At 32.4% G+C, this 16,137-nt stretch overlaps 1 protein-coding gene across 3 annotated transcripts in view; it reads left to right on the top strand.

Moving 5' to 3' along the window:
* The window catches only part of LOC124537881 (homeodomain-interacting protein kinase 2), a 104,998-nt gene that overhangs the window by 55,551 nt on the left and 33,310 nt on the right, over positions 1-16,137 (top strand). The gene's annotated exons all lie outside the window — the stretch shown is intronic.

Consider the following 16,137-nt stretch of genomic DNA (forward strand, 5'->3'; position numbering starts at 1 on the left):
TCGGTCTATTTTACTCTTGTTGTCTTATGTCTATAAACGAATTCATCTTGAAATCGCAATATATTTGTATGTTGAATATCCTTGCGGTAAAGTTGACCTCCGGACCACCTCTGCATGTCCTCTGAAAAAGAAAAGATAAAAGTGCGAGTTTATTACAGATATAAACAAAGCTAGAACACTTTACGAGCGGCCCAATATGTATGGAGATGGATGATGAATAAACTAATACTGCTGAGGTAATATTAGAGGTTGTAATTTATCTTCAACTTTTTGTTTCGTTTGTCATAATCCGGTTCAATCCAATTTGTACCATTTGTTTGAATTATATCAAACTGAGATGAAATCCGAGCACGATAAACATAATGAAAACTTGTCATAGTAAATTGGAAATGACAGCACCAGAATATAGTAGTAGGGTAAGGAGAATAAGTTTAGTCAAATAATATGAATGGCCATTGTTACGACACGATTGTCGTTTGTTTCGTTGTTTTAGATTATTATATTTATATTTATAATTAACGGTAACATATAAACACGATTATCCGACTTAATTAGGTCCTCGGTCAATTCGGATAATCGAACATTTTAACAAATACAGTTCTACAATACATGTAGTTTCTTGTCTCTAGTTTTCAACCATAACAGTTAAAATATATCTGGACTCCAGCTATTTCCAACTTGTTACAACAAAGCAAAACAAAAATTACTTGCTTTTAATTTTTTACATTACACTTAGGACCAGTTCGGATAATTGGCGATTCCGTTAATCGCCGTTCGGATAATCGGCGTTTTGCTGTACTATATATTCTATCGTTTATTTTTTTCGTCTCGTACCATTTATGTTTATGTCATCTGCTCAAACATTACGTAAATATATTTACGTCAAAAATATTGGAACAAGTACAAATTAAAAGATAATTCTGACAGAGTTGTTTAAAGAGGAGTGACGTTAATATGATTAACATGCTGACGTCCTCCGTCCAGCTGCTATCAACATTGTTCGCGGTTTATGAAAACAGTTTTTGAAAATTTAGTCTTGAAACTTAATATAAAAAACTGATATTTTATATGATACGAAGCTTGATCAAGTAAGGCTACGTAATGATGTTGTTATTCTCGTTTCTACCTTTCCTCGCGTCTCTTTGGTCGACTTGTCGTCATTAATTACGTAATATGTATTATGTCTAAAGATACACGTGAACACAGTTAAGACTATGTTTCTTATGAAAAATCTACATCGATGGTTTTGATTCACACGTTTTTTTTACGGTACGTTTATTATGTTTAGAAACCATATCACATGTAGAACGCATGCATTGCGTCATTGTTATAAAATGAATGAATGCTTAACGAACATAGTTTTGAGAACAGAGATAAAAGATTTATCTTTAATAATATTTTAGTTCGATACATATATTTTTTCTGTGTTCGGTAATTTGTGTTTAAAATATTACAATCGATTAATGTCTTGTTTTCCTATTACTTAATTTAAAAGGTTGCACATCCCTAGTCTCAATAAGAGTCAATAAGAGTTGGGTTTTGTGTCAAGAAGAAGCGCAGTGTTAGGAAGTTGGCAACGTTACAATCCCTTACAAAAGTAAAGCCGTTGGTCCAGAGCCTGAACTGTCCGGTCGGGTCGGATTTCCGTCGCGTCGCAGTTTGAGTGAGGGTACAGATAGTGCATCTGTGTTTCCCGCACTCACTTGTGCACTCGAATATCGCGCGTATGGCTGGTCTTTTATCGTTAACATAAAATTAACACTAATACTTATCTCATTTACTTCTCGTCTATATTATTCTCATTGTTTCATTACATAAAATTCTTAGGAGGTTTTCGTTGTTCATTCAGGGCAGAGATTATATCGCCAATGTCACGTAGGATGAAGAAAACGACGATTGAGATTGATGAGTACGGTTGAGATAACAGAATCAATTAAATTTTGAAGACAATAATAGTAGAAGCAATTTAATCCTGAACCTAGAGCAACACTATTAGGAGTTAATTATAATGTAAATTAAAAAATAATTGTTATTATTCTAAACGAATATATAAAATAATAAAACATCACACTTAATTGAACTATGTACAAAATTAATTAACATTTAATAAACTTACATAAGAATGAAAAAAAAAAACTGAGCACAAAAATTGTTGCATAATTAACATAATAAGTTGCAAAAATTGTTTTTTTTCTTTTATGTATGTTGATGGTACGCTGTCAAATGTGTAAGAGTAGTTCAAAATATATGAATAACAAACTTAAAAATCCTTTGTAAACCTTATTCATATTTTATAAATTTAATACAACAATAGTCATTGTCAACAAGTTTGTTGTTTTTGTTTGTTGTAATTAGACTATAAAGAAAACGAAAGTACCTTATCAACTAAATTATATAAAGTTCCAACAGAGAAAACAAAAAAAACTTCGTTCAGCGATGACGTTATAAAGTCGGGCTTTCCTGTTCTGACTCATCGATGCGGGGGTCTGGAGAAGCCACTGAATAACGGGGGAAGTAGGCGAGACACTAGTAAGTTCGTTGGCAACTGCTGTTATGTAATTTGGGATTTATTAATCTCGTATGCGGAACGAAACAGTGACGTCACAATCCCGAACGAAAATACAAGTGATTTTATATAATGCCGTTTTTATTACATCGAAATTAAACTAGATACTTACAGGAATGTTTCGCTCCGTATTCGATTACACGAGCCATATTTGGCACTCGTCGAGTTTAATTTTACATGTCAACCTTTGTGCCAGTTGAAACTGATTCTTGTAACTAGCTGCTAACCGCGACCTCGTTCGCGCGGAATTCGTACTTTTGTTATGATGAAAAATTATTACATAGCTATTTAGGTTACTTTAGAAATATAGTTAAGTAACTTATTTGTGTGCGGGTATTTTTTGTTCTTTCATATATCGGTTTTAATTATATCAATAATTGAAATAAAAGTAAGAAACAGTCGAGAGATACGTTTTTAGCTGTATTTATTTAGTTTTAAGAATTATTTTGGTATACTTTATTTCCATTTAATCAAGCGTAACAGTTATGCTAGTAGTGGATACGACAATAATCTAATTGATCACATCAGTGGTATACACGTCGCCATCGGCACGTGACCATCATGATACTCTTATTATAAATTAAGACTTAATAGCACAATAATTTTGTATATCTCACGTTTTACACGTTAATGAGTTCCACGTGAAGGTGATTATCAAAAATAAAACGTATCTCATTGCAAACGATTGAGGGCACAGATGATATAATAATATGAAAAGTTAAACATTTCCTCAATCGAAATGAGAAGGATGACGCTATAAAGGTCTTTAGTTATATTAATACGTAAGTTACTTAAACATGTCTTGGTTTGAAGTATTTTAAGGTTTGTCAGATGGCGGGTATGGTTGAATCATTCGCTGCCTACGTCGGGATGAAATAATCCCACGTAAAAATAACCGTTGGCTCGGTTTGTACGAGAGCTCTTATGGCAGCGACACTTATGTATATTCCATTTCGTTATAACTTTTGTGAAAGGTAAACGAACTTAAAACAATAGTAAACATATTTTCATATTGACAAACATTATATAAAATAGCAATTTATGAATATTTTAAACTGGTAATATTATAATGTTAAAACTCCTTTTGTTTTTCCCATATACTTGTTCACGGGCGTGTTGTCCGTGCCGTTTTTTTCTATTTTTTATTTTTTTTATACTTCTTGCTGATGAATATAAATTTTATTTAAACATTTATTATATATACTCAACATTTTATTGCTTATTTATACCGAAATGAAACATTGAATTAAGTTATACTGTTTTTTATACTGATATTATAAAAATTGCGAAAGTAACTCAGTCTGATACGCTTTCACTGTCGACTGAACCGAATTTGATGAAATTTGACATGAACCCCGATGGCCCTCTAATACGAGGACGAAACTGTGTGAAAGTACTTATGACGTATGTATTACGTTCTCGTCTCTTCTCGTTAGTGTGTTACCACGGTACGAGACAAAAAAGCAATAACAAAGTAAGACTGAGTATCTAACCCTTTTAGCTGATACATAGTGTTCGGTGAATTTCTATTTGATGGTAAAAGTAATCATCGAGATTTATTTTTACCGTAGCGTTATCTGTGATATCTCTACAAGCCAGGTTTAAACATATCCTGCTACCATCAAAGTGACAGTAGGTAAAGTCGAAACGTTATTAACTTAGCAATAGAAAGGTCTCAATCAATTGATTGCATTTTAATATTTTTCATTCATACTTCAGATTGATGACTTGATTCGAGTTTTGTATTGTATTTTTAGTCTGCATTTGTATTTATTCAAGACATTCTCTTTGATAAATATAGAACTTATCCCCCGGTGACGCATTTGACATCATTGTAGCATTCAACATGATAATAATATGTGTAACGTAGCCTAACGCATCGCATATTTTATAAAGCCTATATAGTTATATATCATTGACTCTATGAGTTGTTAATAGCACATTATTAATAGAAAGTAATACGGTATGTCTTGGTTCATCGTTAGACACGTATAAAAGAAAATATTTACAGTAATGAGAAATGAACAATCTCAGATGTTAATCTAGCGACGTACCTTGACAATTCTCTGTCCGTCGGTATGCAGACGTCTGTAGTGACTTATATCTGCAATACGTGACTCATTTGGCTTGTCGACAAGCGACTAAAAGGTGATCAATTAATTTCTTCATTGTCTATTATAAGGCTAATATTATATACAATACTCATCTGCCGTTTCATAGTCTAATATTGAACTATTATTGTTTACGGCTAATATTAAATGTATACTTAACAATGAAAGGAATCATTCTTTTATATGTTTTAATTAATTATACATTATCTTGACTGATTGACGCACAAACACAATTATATTTAAGTCAAGATGATCAGGTAATTAATATATGTGTATTAATGAGTCAAGTTTTGGTAACGCAATTTATAAAGAAGTATGTAGATTATTAAAGTTTTTTATTTGTTGTTTTATGTCTTGTTAACGAGACACGAGACGAGTCTCGTGAACAAGATATTCGTTGATAATGTCGAAATACACTACACGGAACAAAAATAAAAAAAACATGGTAAATATCCCGAAATCAACAACTTTAATAATAAAAATACCAAAAGTAACTAACAAAGTATGTACTTTTTCCGATTTTAAATTAACATCTACATAGATTATCTATGTAGTTGGATTTACATTGTAATATATTTCCTTTTTTAATGACATTGTTTCTGATTGTTAAACTGCAATCGAACGATACATAAATCCTTATCTCCTAATATTTATTCAATTACGTAATATATGTATTAATACTTGTATATTTAATAAATGTCAAACTATTTTCTGAGAATGTCAGCCACAGCGCAAAGCAGCCGTAAATAATATCATATTTAACTGACAGGCACTGATTCTGACGGTTGTCACTGCTTTTGATAACCTATACTGAACGGTGTATCGTAATTAATATAAATGTTACATGATTGTCAATTGAAATAAACACACACACAAAGACACATCTGTTATTCGAATAAATTAAAAAGACGTACGAAGACCAACTTTCTATTTGTTTAATACAGCAGGTCTGCAGTTTACGTGTACATTGGGAACTGCTAGTGTTATTTAAACTACAATCGCTATATTAAATGTTACAGAAGAATAGATGTATTATGAATTGCAATGGCGAAATGAGGTCTTTGGGATAGGAAGTTTCTGAGCTAGGTAATACTCCATTACTCGGATTTCGACGCAATTGTTATATAAAGATGTAATATGTTATAAACGACGAATAATTGTCATACATTTTAAAATAGTAGAGTTTAAATAATTAATGAAAAGTAAAATATTTTAGTAATTGTAATAATACAATTTTGGCGTGACTTAATTTAAATAAAAATCATACTTATAGTAATTCTGAGAATCAATATTAATCTTACCGTGCAAGGATCAAGGATACCGTACTGATGCTATAAATGAATTTCTACTAATTTATATTCCTTGTTATCTGAAAGGACGTTGTCACCGCCGCCCATAGACTGTTATGTCCCTTGTGCCTGTAGTCTCTCTGGCTCACTTACATTTAAAATCGGAACACAACAATAATAAGTATCGTTGCAGTTTGGCGGAACCTTCACAATTCCCTAGCCCTAAGTATGAGTACATTTTTAAGTCTTAGCACAAACTGGAATTTAAAATCAACATAAAATACATAATAAAACATTATTAATTAATTTTACATACATTTTGAGCTTATAAAATACAGTTGATCAATTAAAAGTTAATGAACTGTCACACTGAAGGTAATATATGGGTAAAAAATCTGCAACGCATTTTGTGTGAAGTAAGCCATATCAACAGGAATGTCACTTTATTAACGAGTACGTAACGGAAGTAATATTGATAAAAATTAATTTATCTGTAACTTTATTGTTGGTAGGTTTGCAATGCACAAGGTTGATAGCGCAGGCCGCGCCCGTAGGCCACTAGTGGAAGCCTTGATACAACTTAATCAGTTATTTTATAATATTAATTACAAATAATAAACATACTTTAATTTTAAATTAATCGAAGAGATTATCAATGTTATAATCTCACTTGTCTCTGTATTTTTAATTTCAAAATCAAAATCTCAAATTTACTCGTGACCCGCCCCGGCTTCGCATGAGTGCAGTACTAATGCTAAATATACTACAGATTTTTTCTTGTTTCTTTACTATATTGTCCATGTACCTATTATAGACAAAAAACTTGCTCTGGAATTAGTCGATCTAATAAAAAAAATTCGCATCAATCCGTTGCGTAATTTGAATGATCTAAGCATACATAGACATAGACAGCGGTAAGCGAATTTGTTTTATACTGTGTAATGATAATGATAAGGTTTGGTAGGTATTCAAATCATCAAGCAAGTGCATCTTTGCGACTACACTATGCCAAATTTTTAACATGGCCGGGGTTGTTGTAGTTTATTAAAAGAACTTTAAGAATAAAAACAACGCCTCAAATGTTTCTTGAAAACTTTAACGAAATTCTAAGTAAATAAATAAATGCCTGCTCCCGTTTTAAAATAGGATAAACAGAAGCCATTAATTCGAAAGAAATGCAAGTCATTTCCTGTTTGCATGGGCAACGTTCAGATTAGCATCTTATGAATTTAATTTTAATTCTTTTCGCAATTGCATATATTTTTGCTTTCAAATGAAACTCATAAATAGTAAGCTGCTTAAAATATATCTTACGTACTTTCGCGTTTATTACACTGAAATGAACGAAACGTAATGGATCCAGGAAATTGTTTTATTCATTGTAACGAGCGTTTGTTTATTCAAAAGCGATTTGCGGTTTTTCCGAATTAACCTTTTAATATAAAGTAGGTACAATCGGCTTCAAAACATGATAAATGATTTTCGAATATCGATTAACTATTTATTTTTTCTATTGAATTATACAATTATGTTTGATCATAACTATTATTTGATTCGCGTAGAAAACGCATCGACTTCCTTATTAAGCTGTGAGTACACAATTGTGACGGCGCCGGAAATAATAAAATACTCGTTTTACAACTTCAACTCTTTGTTCGAGTCTAGACATATGCATGGATTGAAAATGTCTATTAATAATTTTATAAGATAAACAGTTTAGGTAGTCATATGAAATATATTGATATGTGCGAACTGGAATGCAACAAATATTATTAAGGTTATACACAATTTAGCAAGCAGACAAAGAAATGAGGTCGTGTCGCAAGCTTCTCACGCGTAGAAAGTTGTGATTGTTTGCGGTTCGGGGTTCACTTCCGACAATCTCCTTTAAGGACTGCAGGCACGACGCTTATCGATGTGTATGTTCTTTAACAGGTTTACCGTATGATATTTTTACAAATTCGAATTCAATACATCGAAATCCACAATGATTAATACTTCAATTAAAATGCACTGTTGTCCATTCAAATATCTTCTAAACCGGTTTGATATGATACATCTGCAGGTGCAGACACCTTGCTGTCAAAACGATGATAGCTATTTAAATACACCTAACACGTCACATTTGCGATCTCATTTTTCATCTAATTTTTTTTTTCAATATATTTAATAATTACTAGTTTCATTTACAATGATATTTGGTGTCCGCGTTTTACTATATAGTGTTAATTTTTTAAGTTTATATCAAAGGGTCTAGACTCTATGTGTGGCTTTATAGATAACTTCATACTATCTAAGTTTTACGAGGTCAGGCGGGTGAACGACCGGACCTTTTAGACTACCCATCCAGTGGAGTCACCGCTCTGAAGCGTTAACGTTTCTAATCCTAGACCGGTAATTTATGGAGACACCAAGCTGCTGTGTAAGCAAGCAAGGTGAATGCTTTCAAAATATGAGAGAGAGAGAGAGAGTGTGTTAGGCAAATTGAATAGGAAAGCATTCCGCGGCGCTACGTATCTATTGGAAGGTTAGTCTAGAGCAGACTCGGAATGGCCTGTATGGCACGCGAGCGATCCTTGACACGCTAACACCGCGTCTCCGCTCGTACTCAGCATGGCACTTACAAAGTAACTCTGGTGAAAATTACGAAAAACTGAAACTATTCAACCGTGTTCTATTTCCACCCAAGTACCTATTATATCCGAGTTTACACACACTTGTATTCAGAAAACTATTTTTAGAATTTAGTTTTTAATTGCACATAAACCAATTAAAACTTATTTATACACAAAGGGTATGTAATATATTTAAAATCGATGTTTAAGGGCGTGTAGAGTCAAATAGCTGAACCCGTTTCTTACGACGCGCGACGTGTCTTGACATGACTTCAACGGCGACCTGGTTGGCGCGCCAACAATTCTTAGCACGCTGACATCCTCTTCACATTATACAAAACAATAAATTTGTAAACATCAAATGGAAATATTGAGATTCTACTCGTACAGAAATATAAATAAGATACTATTATGTGTGTCAAGTAATCGTTTGTTGAAAATAATGATAATATTGAGTGGAAAGTGTTTTAATCTATACCTACTAATGTAATAAATGCGAAAGCGACTGGGTCAGTCTTTCTGTGAACTTAATTTGTATAAAATTTGATTTGTGGTATATGTAGGTTGTATAAATAGACTCGTAAAAAGTGTAAAGCCGCGACACCTAGAGTATTGTATTTTAAAATATAAATAATCACATTGCTCAGCGTCTTATACAGGTCAATGTTGCTAGAAAAGAAGAAATAATTAAAAAAAATCATAATACCGCAGCATTGCATTTTGTGCACGTTGGTTTAATGGTGTCTATTTGAAACTGCAGCCCGCAGTAGGTAAACTAGTACTCTGCCAAGTCGCTATTGTTTTGCTTGGGAGCCAGTCGCACAATACGCTCGAAAAAACTTTGTTTTCACACTTAATGTTGGGACATGTAATACACGGACTAATTTCGCTTTATCGCGATATACATCTAAAACATTTTTTTATGTAACTTTCTAAAATAAACACTCAGTCTCATAATTATAGGATAGAAAATCATATGTTTTAAATTCAACGAATAATATCTTGTAATTACTGACTTGGTTATGAAAATATGTAATGTAAGATATTTTTAAATCAATCGATACTTCTTAAATTGCAATGTTCTACAAGTACCTGCTGTTGTTGCTTCATCTGCATCTCGTATCTCGATGATAAGATATAGATAAGAGATCACATTGTGATATTATTGCAACTACGTAAACATATTTATTATTTTTAGCTCTAGTATATGCACTTTTAGTTTTTTATTTTAATTCTATAAAAATCCTTCTTCATCTTATTCACTGTGTGCTATTTTTCTAAATCATATATGCGTCATTACTAGCTGTCCGCAGTGTCTATCGCTGCGGGGCAGATTCCTACGGCGCGACATTATAACTGAAATTATATTATCATAGGCAGTGAGTTTTATACGCACTGTTCTTATATATTTTCAGGACATATTTTTACTTTAAATTTTAATACAAGATATTTCGCTTCAATAAATAAGAAAGTGCATCAAAGTTAAATTGAAAAAAATAGCTTTAAATAACATTACCTGTAGGTACTTACTGAAATAAAATATTCTGTTGTTTTTATATCATTACTACGAAATTATATTGTCCTAGACACTAATTGTGGTAACATTCGACTCGTAATTTTCGTATTTCATTGTAAACCGTATCGTTCTTTAGAACTTCCTCGGAACTTGGTAATATTGAATAGTTAAGCTCGAAGGCCGATTATTATGTCAATTGTTTGGACAGGTGGTGGAGGTTCATGCCATCTATAATGCAGGAGACGATCGATGATCACTTTACTAGGCGGTATGACCTCTACGAACTATTTTTTTCAAGCGGAGTCAGAAGCAGTACAGTTGGTAATTTTCGTACAATTGAGTAGACGTAGTTTATTAAGCCGTATTGTGCCTGTGTGAAAGAGCACACCAGTATCCGTGTTTATGTATGTATATGTATTCGGGAAGATATTACATTATACGTGCCTGATTTAGTTTCATTTCACAGGATTCTTCTAAAAGCGTTAAAGTCTTGAGCTCTAACAGTTAGTTTAACCAATGAAAAGCTATGATATGTTATCAAGTCATTTGATTGGTTCAGTACCCTGAGATCGGTAAAAAATAACATCAATTATATTGTAATTTATTTGTAATTTCGTAATGATTATTTTAAATCAAGGTCCAAACTTGAAAACTGGCACAAGGCGATTGTTAGTATTGCTAGATGCAATCGATACTTACGTATTAATTTTTGTGTTTCTTTTTGTTTCTTCATCGCGTAGGTACTACAACAGTGTTATTAATGCTAATTAAAGTCATCAGGTCGTAAACCCCTTCGGTTGCGTAATACAATAACATTAATTAAAATATATATTCACTTTGTGTTTAATAACATGTTTAAATGAGTTTTTTTATTCTGGTTTTTCTATCAGTATTAATACTCGCAATCGAGTGACGTCATAATATGGCGAAAATATGAATCGAATCGAAATATTCGATTGCATTTTTTCCCTGTAACTATCGCTGTCGAGCAACAGCAACCGAGATGGCCCAGTGGCTAGAACGCGTGCATCTTAACCGATGATCGCGGGCTCAAACCCAGGCAAGCACAACTGAATAGTCATGTGCTTAATTTGTCTTTATAATTCATCTCGTGTTCGGCGGTGAAGGGAAACATCGTGTGGAAACCTCCATGAGTCTAATTTCATAGAAATTCTGCCACATGTGTATTCCACCAATGCGCATTGGAACAGCGTAGTGGAATATGTTTCAAACCTTCGCGCCAAAAAAGGGATAAATGCCTTAGCCCAGCAGTGGGAAATTTACAGGCTGTTGTTGTTGTTTATCGCAGTCGATGTTAATTTATATACAGTCAGTACACACGTAGCGAATCAACATCGATGCGAGATAAAGTGCTGCGACTGACCTTGATCGGTTAACTTTAATAATAACAATCGAAAGCAATTGATTTAAAAAAAATAGATTGTTTAGACAATCAATGACTGTTTGAGGCCACGGAGACGGAACACTCAATTAATGTCTCTTTTCTTTAACTCAACATCAATGGTAATTGATTAAAGAATACTTCGAATCAGAATATACGATTTTTAAAGATTAATGCAAATACTCAATTTAGTACTCAGTGTAAAGCAGGTAACGATTCGAAGAGGTTCACAAAATGTACAGTGATGGTGTTTTGAATTTAATTCGATAATAGATTTATGAATAAATCGATATATGAGTTATAAATTATTCAATACTGGATTTATTATTATATTCGAATTCAATTCCAAATCTATACTATAGTTTTCGGAATGTAAAATTCCTTTTAAGTCTCAGAGTTTGGGATTTTCATTTGATTAATTTATGATATTGTACTCATAATATACAAACATAGCAAATCGACACCGATAATTACATACGGCTTGTAGTAGGTATTATTGTTGTTTCCTTATAATTTTAATATATATATTTCAGTATGTAATACAGCTAAATAGGATATATAGCATTAAATCTAGTATATTCTATAACATAAGCCACAGGAAATTATATTGAAATAACGTATGTAATTCAAATAATTATTATAATTATCATTACATAATATAAAACAAAGTCGCTTACCGCTGCCTATCCCTATGTATGTTTAGCTCTTTAATATTACACAACAGATTTTGACGTCGTAAATAAACAAATCGGTAGTATATTTAGTATCAGCATTGCACCCGTGTGTTGCCGGTACGGATCACTAGTTTAATATATAGTAAAAGTAAAGTAACAGCCTGTAAATTTCCCACAGCTGGGCTAATGGCCTCCTCTCCCATTAATGAGAGGGCTTGAAACATATTCCACACGCTGTTCCATTGCGAGTTGGTAGAATGCTCATGTGGCAGAATTTCAATGAAATTAGACACATGCGGGTTTCCTCACGATGTTTTCCTTCACCACCGAGCACGAGATGAATTATAAACACAAACTAAGCACATATATATAGTGGTGCTTGCCTGGGTTTGAACCCGAAATCATCGGTTAAGATGCACGTGTTCTAGCCACTGGGTCATCTCGGCTCTTTAATATATGTATGTGGGTTTATTATTTATTTTATTTTTGATAGAAAAGTATGTATTCGCAATCCAACATGCTATTGTTACTTACAACTTTAAAATAATCGCGCAGTTATTGAAGTAGCGAGTCGTACGACTCTTTCGTAATTTATCGCAATACTGTCAGTCTTCTTTATATATTGCTTTGTAACTGGCATGCATTGTAATGCCTCATTATTTATTATTTTGTAAAAAAGATACGTCTATGCTACTTATTAAAACAATCGTTCGTAAATAATTTCGTCACTCGTCCGAGTTTATTTCCACGACTTTATTTTAGTCTAGTATAAACTATGAGTATAGAAATAAATATTCTTTAAGTATAAGCACTTTTGTATCGTCACGTATCAACATCGATGTGGAACGTATATATTGAACAACAGTATTTATATTACCATTAATATCTCTCAGCGTTATACTAAAGTTATTTCCAAGTGTGTTTTTTTATGTAATAGGTAGGCGGACAGTCATATGATTCATCTGATTAGCATTGGCGCTGTAAGAGATAATACTCATTTCTTACATCACATCAATGTGCCACCAAACTTGTGAGATCAGATGTTATGTCTCGCATGCCCGTAGTTTCACTGGCTCGTTCACCCTTCAAACCTAAAAACAACAATACTCAATATCGCATTTTTGTTGTACATTATCGGATGATAGCTGGTACCTACCCAGGCGGGCTTGCACAGAGCCCTACCACCAACTAAACGATGTATAATGTACATACAACATGTGGTTTTGTCAGTTTAATTTTTCTACAATACGTGTTTCTAAAATTTTGTTCAAATTTTATAAGTTTTGGTCTTGGCTCTGATATGCTCTTCATACGTTTGGAAATTAAAAACCTCTAAATGTTTTTATAGAGATTGAAATAACGATTGTATGATAGAAATTAGAATGAGTGATAGCTACTAGAGATATGTTGGTATGTAATAAATCATACGTGATGCGGTCCTCGATATTTGATTAATGATGTTTTTGCCACGACACATTGAACCACGGTTTAACCGTTAGTTCTATCTAGAAAGCGTGTTTTAACAAAATATTAACTTGTTATTTGTTACTGTATAATAGAAGTCTTTAGTTTTAAGTGGTTTTTTTTGTCATTAAAAATCTTTAGTTTTTATTACTGAAAAATCTTAAATAAATACAAATTAATAATGAATACTTTTTACAGTTAATTCGACGCTTCCTCGAAAAATACGATTCAAATCTGTATCAATGTTGGATGACCGCTTTTTTCTCGTATAAATAGAAAGATTATATTCGTTTAGTTTTATATTAAATTTTGCATTTTACTGAGAAATCTCACGGGTACAATTACAAACAAGAAACTTACCTATAAGAAATTAATTTAAATTCATTATTCGAATCGAAGTAAGAGCAGATAGTTCAAGACGGGTTCATGTTTCATATAATATTTTAATGCTCAACGTGTCGTTCGATTTATAACAGAGTTAGTAACAAAGTACTTTGACCTCCATTATTGCATCGCAACATTTCTTGTCGCGTACGTTGCAGCTCGCCGGGCTTCGAACCGACGACATCGGACCGTTAATCTTATATACCGTATAATGTACACCTGATGAAAACTTGCTTTTTCTGGATAAGGTTTCGTTCACTTATATTTTTGAGTAAGATTAGGAGAAACGAAAACGTATATTCATATAACTGGTTCGTTTTCTTTATGATAATATTGAAAACGTCTCGTCTTTAAAGACCAGACAATGTATGTCTACGATTAGTATTCTAAATATATTGTAAAATAATATTTCATTCGCCAAATATACAATAAAATATTAAATTTAAATATATTAAAACTGAAGTGGAATATTTATTTATTATCTTTGTTTCACATTAATAATTAATTAAATCAAGATAGCCTACTATTTAATCGGAAGACTTGACAATCACAGATTTTTATAAAGAATTATATATTTATATATATGCATGCCCTTCGCTGAAAATGAAATATATATATGCCCTTCGCTTGGATCGTTGGTTTCCATTAACAATATATACCTTTCTGCTTTTTTAACATTAAAAGCAAATTGACGCTTGGGATTATAATTACATCATTGACATACGTTAACGAATATTATTAGGAAATCCGTTAAGTTTGTGAAGCAAGTAAATCTAATGTATAGAAGTTTATAGAACGAAAGAAAACGTGCGAAGGATCGTCAGTTCAAAGGAAAATATCCTGTTTATACCGAATATTATTTCGACATTTATACCAACTATTCTCTGCTTTTCAATCTTCCGCATTGTTAAAGCATCGAGAGCACTGCATACATTATGTGTTATTCAATAGCCTGCGACACGAATGTCGTATACATTTATTTTACGAGCTTTTATTTGACTTCAAATGTTAGAAAGTGTAGATCGAATTTTAAACCAGGACCACTTATTCGATTGAGCTGAAACATTGGAAACATTAAACAAACAAATTGATTGCGACAATTAATTTTTTTTTTTTTATGGTATAGGTTGGCGGACGAGCATAATATGGGCCACCTGATGGTAAGTGGTCACCATCACCCAATGACAATGAGGCTGTAAGAAATATTAACTATTCCTTACAACGTCTATGTGCCACCAACCTTGGGAACTAAGATGTTACGTCCCTTGTGCCTGTATTTACACTGGCTCACTCACCCTTCAAACCGAAACACAATAATACTGAGTACTGTTACTTGACGGTAGAATAACTGAAGAGTGGGTGGTGCCTACCCAGAAGGGCTTTGCACACAGCCCTACCACCAAGTAAATTATACTGAAATACTGTATTATAATAAACATTAATGTTTAAATGTAAGAATAACACCTTATTAATTCTTAATAAGATTTTTTTGTACGGACATGTACATATACGCTTTTACCTTAATATTTTATTACAATATGTAAAGAGATAAATACAAAGATAGGAAGGTTATCTGTCAGTTTGATATGAGCTTGTATTTACTCATTTGGTCAGTATGACGTCAGTGGTGTGATATATTACTGTTTTTAATATTAGGACAAAATACTAAATAAAAACATTATACGTAATATTTTTTTATACCCAGTTTAGGGCAGTGGAAGATTGCGATCTCATCCTAAAGCATTTTACTGTACGCAACATTCATTAGTCAATTGAAAGCAACATTTTTGTAATGATATATTACTAGATTATATATATAAAGAAAATGATTTTAATATAAGAAAAAAATATAAGATTTAAATTAAATACATTTTTATACCTATATGTCGCTACTTTTTAAAATAAATAATTTTAGAGGACAAAATCAGGTACCTAATTGCTTAATAATTGCCTTTGAACTCGTAGTTGGAACTGGCTTGGTTACTTAAATGTACAAATGTATAATGCATGTAGGATAACCTTGGTACTTTGATAAATAAAATTGATATAAGTATAGGTACGTAGTTATAGTGCAAAATAAGAGGACGTTGCCACTAAATAATCATAGTATACATAC

This window comes from Vanessa cardui, chromosome 19 (genome assembly GCF_905220365.1).
Source record: "Vanessa cardui chromosome 19, ilVanCard2.1, whole genome shotgun sequence".
In the NCBI taxonomy this organism is placed as follows: Eukaryota; Metazoa; Arthropoda; class Insecta; order Lepidoptera; family Nymphalidae; genus Vanessa; species Vanessa cardui.